The sequence below is a fragment of the Periplaneta americana genome, chromosome 15 (assembly GCF_040183065.1).
Source record: "Periplaneta americana isolate PAMFEO1 chromosome 15, P.americana_PAMFEO1_priV1, whole genome shotgun sequence".
Classification (NCBI taxonomy): Eukaryota; Metazoa; Arthropoda; class Insecta; order Blattodea; family Blattidae; genus Periplaneta; species Periplaneta americana.
Window position 1 is genome coordinate 102763537 of NC_091131.1, and position 7183 is coordinate 102770719.

Sequence of the window (7183 nt, forward strand, 5' to 3'; positions counted from 1 at the left end):
AAAAAAAGAACTCTATATGAATTGCAAATTTATTATAGGCTTGTTATACGCAAAATAATTTCATTTTTAGTGTTCTTGCTTTCATTTTTGCCTAAAGATCAAGCTGGTGATGCGGATTACAGTAATTTTGACTGATTAATTCCTCCACAAAATGTAACTGCTTTGGTTGAGTGATATATGTTCCACTTGTCATCTTTCAAATAAAAATTACAAGTGACAAATTATAGCCTGAATAGTGAGAAGGCATGTAAGCAAGAAGCTAGAAAATACAGAATTTGTGTTTTCGTTATCAAACAAAATTCCATTTCGTGAAAAGCAGCTGATATGGGCACCTGCATAACTGTTCTGCATAGAAGTAAGAATACCGATCTACTTAATATTTTGGATATGAAATATTGCTTTCGTATAGTGCCCCATAATTATTACAGATATTCTTACCGAATTTCTTATTCATCCAGTCCAGTTTTAGACCTCGATGGTCAGTTATGGTTTCAATCAGTGTTCTGCTGGTTGCTCCATACTTGTCTGGCCAGAACAAACATTTGGTCATCTTTAGCATTCTCTTGTTGTTCATTCGGAGAACATGCGTATTACCGGGATTTCCTGTACGCTTATTATTATATTATAGACTAATAATAAATTATGTTTGTTTTCAGCCCAGGCATTGGAGGCGTCGTCCACCTCAACCTCCACGAAACGCTCGGCCCTTCTTCTCGCTCTTCACCGAAGAAGAGTGTGAAGAGTTCTCGGTAGGTGCAACATTTTACAGTACAGCTTTCTTTAAGATCATTAAAATATTGATTAATGTAATAATATGGAAAATTGTAATCCAAAAATGATCTACATAATTTCAAATATTAAATAAACAATGTCATGAATAATATATATTTTTATATGTTTTATGTGTTTAAATGCTAAATATTTATTTACTTTAAGGTTCTTCTAAATTCGTTTTTCTTGGCAAGCAACATTTTCATTTTCACGTTTCCTCTCTCTGTTATCTTCCTGCGTGGTGAATAGTAAGGAAATTAAATTATTTATTATCGTTTCCGAAAATGCGCTAAATCTTGTCACTCCAGTTCCAGTTACATATTTCTCAAAGAACACTCATGACGCAAAAACTTTCCAATTCACAATTCAATATCTGACAATTTGTGTATACCAGTACATTTTCTCGGAAAAGAGATAGGTTTTGAAGTAAATCCCGAAAAGACAGAATATATGATTAAGTCTCGTGACGAGAATATTGTACGAAATGGAAATATAAAAATTGGAAATTTATCCTTTGAAGAGGTGGAAAAATTCAAATACTTGCGAGCAACAGTAACAAATATAAATGATACTCGAGAGGAAATTAAACACAAAATAAATATGGGAAATGTGTGTTATTATTCGGTTGAGAAGCTTTTATCATACAGTCTGCTGTAAAAAAATCTGAAAGTTAGAATTTATAAAACAATTATATTACCGGTTGTTCTTTATGGTTGTGAAACTTGGACACTCACTTTGAGAGAGGAACATAGGTTAAGAGTGTTTGAGAATAAGGTACTTAGGAAAATATTTGGGGCTAAGAGGGATGAAGTTACAGGAGAATGGAGAAAAGTTAGCCTACACAACACCGAACTGCACGCATTGTATTCTTCACCTGACATAATTAGGAACATTAAGTCCAGACGTTTGAAATGGGCAGGCCATGTAGCACGTATGGGCGAATCCAGAAATGCATATAGAGTGTTAGTTGGGAGGCCGGAGGGAAAAAGACCTTTGGGGAGGCCGATACGTAGATGGGAGGATAATATTACAATGGATTTGAGGGAGGTGGAATATGATAGTAGAGACTGAATTAATCTTGCTCAGGATAGGGACCAATGGCGGTCTTATGTGAGGGCGGCAATGAACCTCCGGGTTCCTTAAAAACCAGTAAGTAAGTAATGCGTGTTATTATTCGGTTGAGAAGCTTTTATCATCCAGTCTGCCGTCAAAAAATCTGAAAGTTAGAATTTATAAAACAATTATATTACCGGTTGTTCTTTATGGTTGTGAAACTTGGACCCTCACTTTGAGAGAGGAACATAGGTTCTTAGGAAAATATTTGTGGCTAAGAGGGATGAAGTTACAGGCGAATGGAGAAAGTTACACAACGCAGAACTGCACGCAATGTATTCTTCACCTGACATAATTAGGAACATTAAATCCAGATGTTTGAGATGGGCAGGGCATGTATATAGCACGTATGGACGAATCCAGAAATGCATATAGAGTGTTAGTTGGGAGGCCGGAGGGGAAAATACCTTTGGGGAGGGCGAGACGTAGATGGGAAGATATTAAAATGTATTTGAGGGAGGTGGGATATGATGGTAGAGACTGGATTAATCTTGCTCAGGATAGGGACCAATGGCGGGCTTATGTGAGGGCGGCAATGAACAAAAGCAAGTAAAGAAGTAGATATATTTTCCCGTAAATCATGCAGTACTAGATGGTTACGTAATATGTAACAATTACTAGACGTTTGTCTCATGCTATGTATTAACTGACCGCTATAGTATATCAAATTAAATACTCTGATGCGTTTTCCCCTACCTTTGCATTCAGTAAGGAAATAGGTCCGAACTCGTATGTGATGCAAAATTTATATGTTCTCGTACATACTGCAAAGTGGAAGGATTTAAATCATTGTTTATTTTGGATATGAAATATTGCTTTTTTGTAACCCCTATTATTATTACATACATCCTTGCCAAATTTATTCCAATCCAGTCCAGTTTTAGACCACAATGGTCAGTTATGGTTTCAATCCATCGTCGTGCTGCTTGCTCCATATTTGTCTGACTAAAAGAAACATTTGAGCATTTTCTTTAGCATTCTCTTGTGGTTAATTCAGAAAACATGTACTTTCCGGGATTTCATAGATTATTATTATTACTAGCCGTACCCGTGCGCTCCGCTGCACCCGTTAGAAATAAATATAAAGTAATTACATAATTAAAATAGGAAATTTGATCCAAGGAACATTCGTGTTTGATAGAAGGATAAATCTGTTACTTAATTTAAATTGTATTAAAAAATTAAAATGCAATCATTTTGATCTAGAGACCACCCATTTGGTCATCAAAATTATTTTAGGAAATACAGGAAACGAATTCCTATCAAGTTTTCTGTGCATAAGAAGCTATTTTAATCTTACCTGTCTTCGATTCACTCAGAAGTTACTGTAATAACATTATAGCATTATGTCCATCTAGAGAAACTACACTTTCCAATGGTTAAATAATAATTAATTATACAAATCGGTTAATTTAGCTTCCGATATTACTTCATACAATCACAGAAACATTCTCTGTAGGCTATGTTTCATAGCTTTCGATTGTTTTTGTCCAAGGCCCCTTATAGATGGAGTCATTTGCTTTTTATTTCATTACACCGCCTTAGATTATGTTGTTATTGTAATTTTGAAACTCATTTATATCATTAAATATCAGTCGTATCAAAATTTTGCATGGAATAAAACTTATCGAAAATTATTTTTAAAGAAACGTTTGTTATGTAATATTTTTCATAAAAATTAATAATAAGGGAGATATTTCGATTTATTTAATTCAAGCCCCCTTATAACCCCCCTTTTAAATAAAATATTTTGAATACCATATAGCCTAAATTCTAAGTTACAACGAACTTAATTTATATTCCAATTGTCATAAAATCGGTTCAGCCATTATCACGTGAAAAGGTAACAAACATCCAGACAGACAGACAGACAGACATACAAACAAAAATTTCAAAAAGGCGATTTTCGGCTTCAGGGCGGTTAATTATATATGTTAGGACCAATTATTTTTGGAAAATCGAAAATTACCAGAAAAATTTTGGCTACAGATTTATTATTAGTATAGATTATTATTATTATTATTATTATTATTATTATTATTATTATTATTATTATTATTATTATTATTATTATAGACTAATAATAAAACGTGTATGTTTTCAGCCAGAGCACTGGAATCAGCGGGGACCAAGAACACAGATTTCCGCTTCCCTTAGCTCGTCTCTCAGCTCCTCCCTCACTTATCTATCTAGGGAAGAAGAGACTACGAAGGTAGGTGAAACATTTTACAGTAGGCCTTTCTTTAAGATTATTAGAATATTGCTTAATGTAATAATATGGATAATTATAATCCTAAAATAATCAACATAAATGGGAAATATTAAGTAAATGATATCATGAAATGGTATAATTTTATTACCTAAGTTATATGTTTTCTTCATACAAAAGAAAATGTTACATATTTCTTTAATTTAAAATTTTTTTCAAATCCGTTTTTGCTGGCAAACATTTTCATTTTTACGTTTCCTCTCTCTGTTCTAATCTTTTCCCGAGATGAATTATATGGAAATTAAAGTTATTACAGTTTCTTAAAACTTGTCGTTATAGCCCGCATCACCGTTTTTGGCGTATGAAATAAGTAATGGGAACGTTAAGTGCGAGTGTTTTACCTTTGCCGCAGTCAGTCTGACAACTGTGTTTGGCAAACGGCTGATGTGACGTTTATAGGAAGTGGTACCATTCTTAGCTGCACTAGCACCATGCTCAAAAACTGAGCATTATACTCGAGGACACACGTCAAAAACGCTGGCGCCAGCTATACAATAACTTACAGTTACAGATTTTTCAGAGAACATTCATGATGCAAAAACTTTGCAATTCAGAGTTCAAGGTCTAACAACTTATGTTTTCTCGTAAATCTTGCAGTACTAGATTGTTTCGTAATACGCAACAATGTTTCCTTCACGCTATGTATTAATTGACTCCTATGTATCAATCTATAAACTCGTGCATTTTTTCCTCTTCCTTTGCATTCAGTAAGTAAATAGGTCCAAACTCGTATACTTACTTATTTACTGGCTTTTAAGGAACGCGGAGGTTCAATGCCGCCATCACATAAGCCCGCCATTAGTCCCTATCCTGTGCAAGATTAATCCAGTCTCTATCATCATATCCCACCTCCCTCAGATCCATTTTAATATTATCTTCCCATCTACGTCTCGACCTCCCCAAAGGTCTTTTTCCATCCGGCCTCCCAACTAACACTCTATATGCATTCCTGGATTCTCCCGATACGTGCTGTATGCCCTGCCCATTTCAAACGTCTAGATTTAATGTTCCTAATTATGTCCGGTAAAGAATACAATACGTGCAGTTCTGTGTTGTGTAACTTTCTTCATTCTCCTGTAATTTCATCCCTCTTAGCCCCAAATATTTTCCTAAGTACCTTATTCTCAAACACCCTTAACCTATGTTCCTCTCTCAAAGTAAGAGTCCAAGTTTCACAACTATAAAGAACAACCGGTAATATAACTGTTTTATAAATTCTAACTTTCAAATTTTTTGACACCAGACTGGATGATAAAAGCTTCTCAACCGAATAATAACAGGCATTTCCCATATTTATTCTGTGTGTAATTTCCTCCCGAGTATCATTTATATTTGTTACTGTTGCTCCCAGGTATTTGAATTTTTCCACCTCTTCAAAGGATAAATTTCCAATTTTTATACTTCCATTTCGTCCAAACTCGTATATGTTGCAAAATTTATACACTAAAGGTTATGTGCTGGTACATGCTACAGAGTGGAATGATTTCAATCATGGATATGAAAGACTGCTTTATGTAATGCCCCATAAATATTACAGACATTCTTAGCAAGCTTCTTCATCCAGTGCAGTTTTAGACCTCAATGGTCAGTTATGGTTTCGATCCATCGTCGTGCTGGTTGCTCCATAGGCCTACTTGTCTGTCTAGAAACATTATATTTGGGCATTTTCTTGTTGTTCAATCGGAAAACTAGTATTTTTCGGGATTTTCTATACTCTTATTATAATATTATAGACTAATAATAAATTGTTATGTTTTCAGAGACGGTGCTGGGGCCTCTGGAACTGGTGTTGCCAGCTTTTCCGCCGTTGCCGAAAGGCAAAACGTCAAACCGGCTCCAATATCGAAACCGGCCGTACAGTACGTGCAACATTTTGCAGTTATTAAAATATTGATTAATGTAATAATATGGATATTAATTCTGAAATTATTAATATAATTTCAAATATTAAATAAGCGATGTCACGAAATGGCATATCTTTATTATCTATACGTTTTTCTGTATACACAAGGAAATATTTAATATATATTTGTAATTCCTTCCAAATCCGTTTGACAACCTGTGTTTACCAGTATGTTTTCTCGTTAATCATTGAGTACTAGATGATTACATAATGTCAAAATTAGGAAATCATATCTGTCTCATGCTTATGTATTAACTTATATATATATATATATATATATATATATATATATATATATATATTTGCTCTAGAGTATGCCATTAGGAAAGTCCAGGATAACAGAGATGGTTTGGAATTGAACGGGTTACATCAGCTGCTTGTCTATGCGGATGACGTGAATATGTTAGGAGAAAATCCACAAACGATTAGGGAAAACACGAGAATTTTACTGGAAGCAAGTAAAAAGATATGTTTGGAAGTAAATCCCGAAAAAGACAAAGTATATGATTATGTCTCGTGACCAGAATATTGTACGAAATGGAAATATAAAAATTGGAGATTTATCTTTTGAAGAGGTGGTGAAGTTCAAATATCTGGGAGCAACAGTAACAAATATAAATGATACTCGGGAAGAAATTGAACACAGAATAAATATGGGAAATGCCTGTTATTATTCGGTTGAGAAACTTTTATCATCCAGTCTGCTGTCGAAAAATCTGAAAGTTAGAATTTATAAAACAGTTATATTACCCGTTGTTCTATACGGTTGTGAAACTTGGACTCTCACTTTGAGAGAGGAACATAGGTTAAGGGTGTTTGAGAATAAGGTGGTTAGGAAAATATTTGGGGCTAAGAGGGATGAAGTTACAGGAGAATGGAGAAAGTTACACAACACAGAACTGCACGCATTGTATTCTTCACCTGACATAATTAGGAACATTAAATCCAGACGTTTGAGATGGGCAGGACATGTAGCACGTATGGGCGAATCCAGAAATGCATATAGAGTGTTAGTTGGGAGACCGGAGGGGGAAAAACCTTTAGGGAGGCCGAGACGTAGATGGGAAGATAATATTATAATGGATTTAAGGGAGGTGGGATATGATGATAGAGAATGGATTAATTTT

General features: G+C 34.5%; 1 long non-coding RNA gene across 1 annotated transcript; it reads left to right on the top strand.

Annotated features, from left to right (window-relative positions):
• The first annotated feature begins 582 nt into the window (after nucleotides 1–582).
• Nucleotides 583–6011, top strand: LOC138715655 (uncharacterized). Its single transcript, XR_011336532.1, has 3 exons — nucleotides 583–749; nucleotides 3989–4096; nucleotides 5914–6011. It is a non-coding gene; the product is annotated as an uncharacterized lncRNA (long non-coding RNA).
• Nucleotides 6012–7183: the final 1172 nt, after the last annotated feature.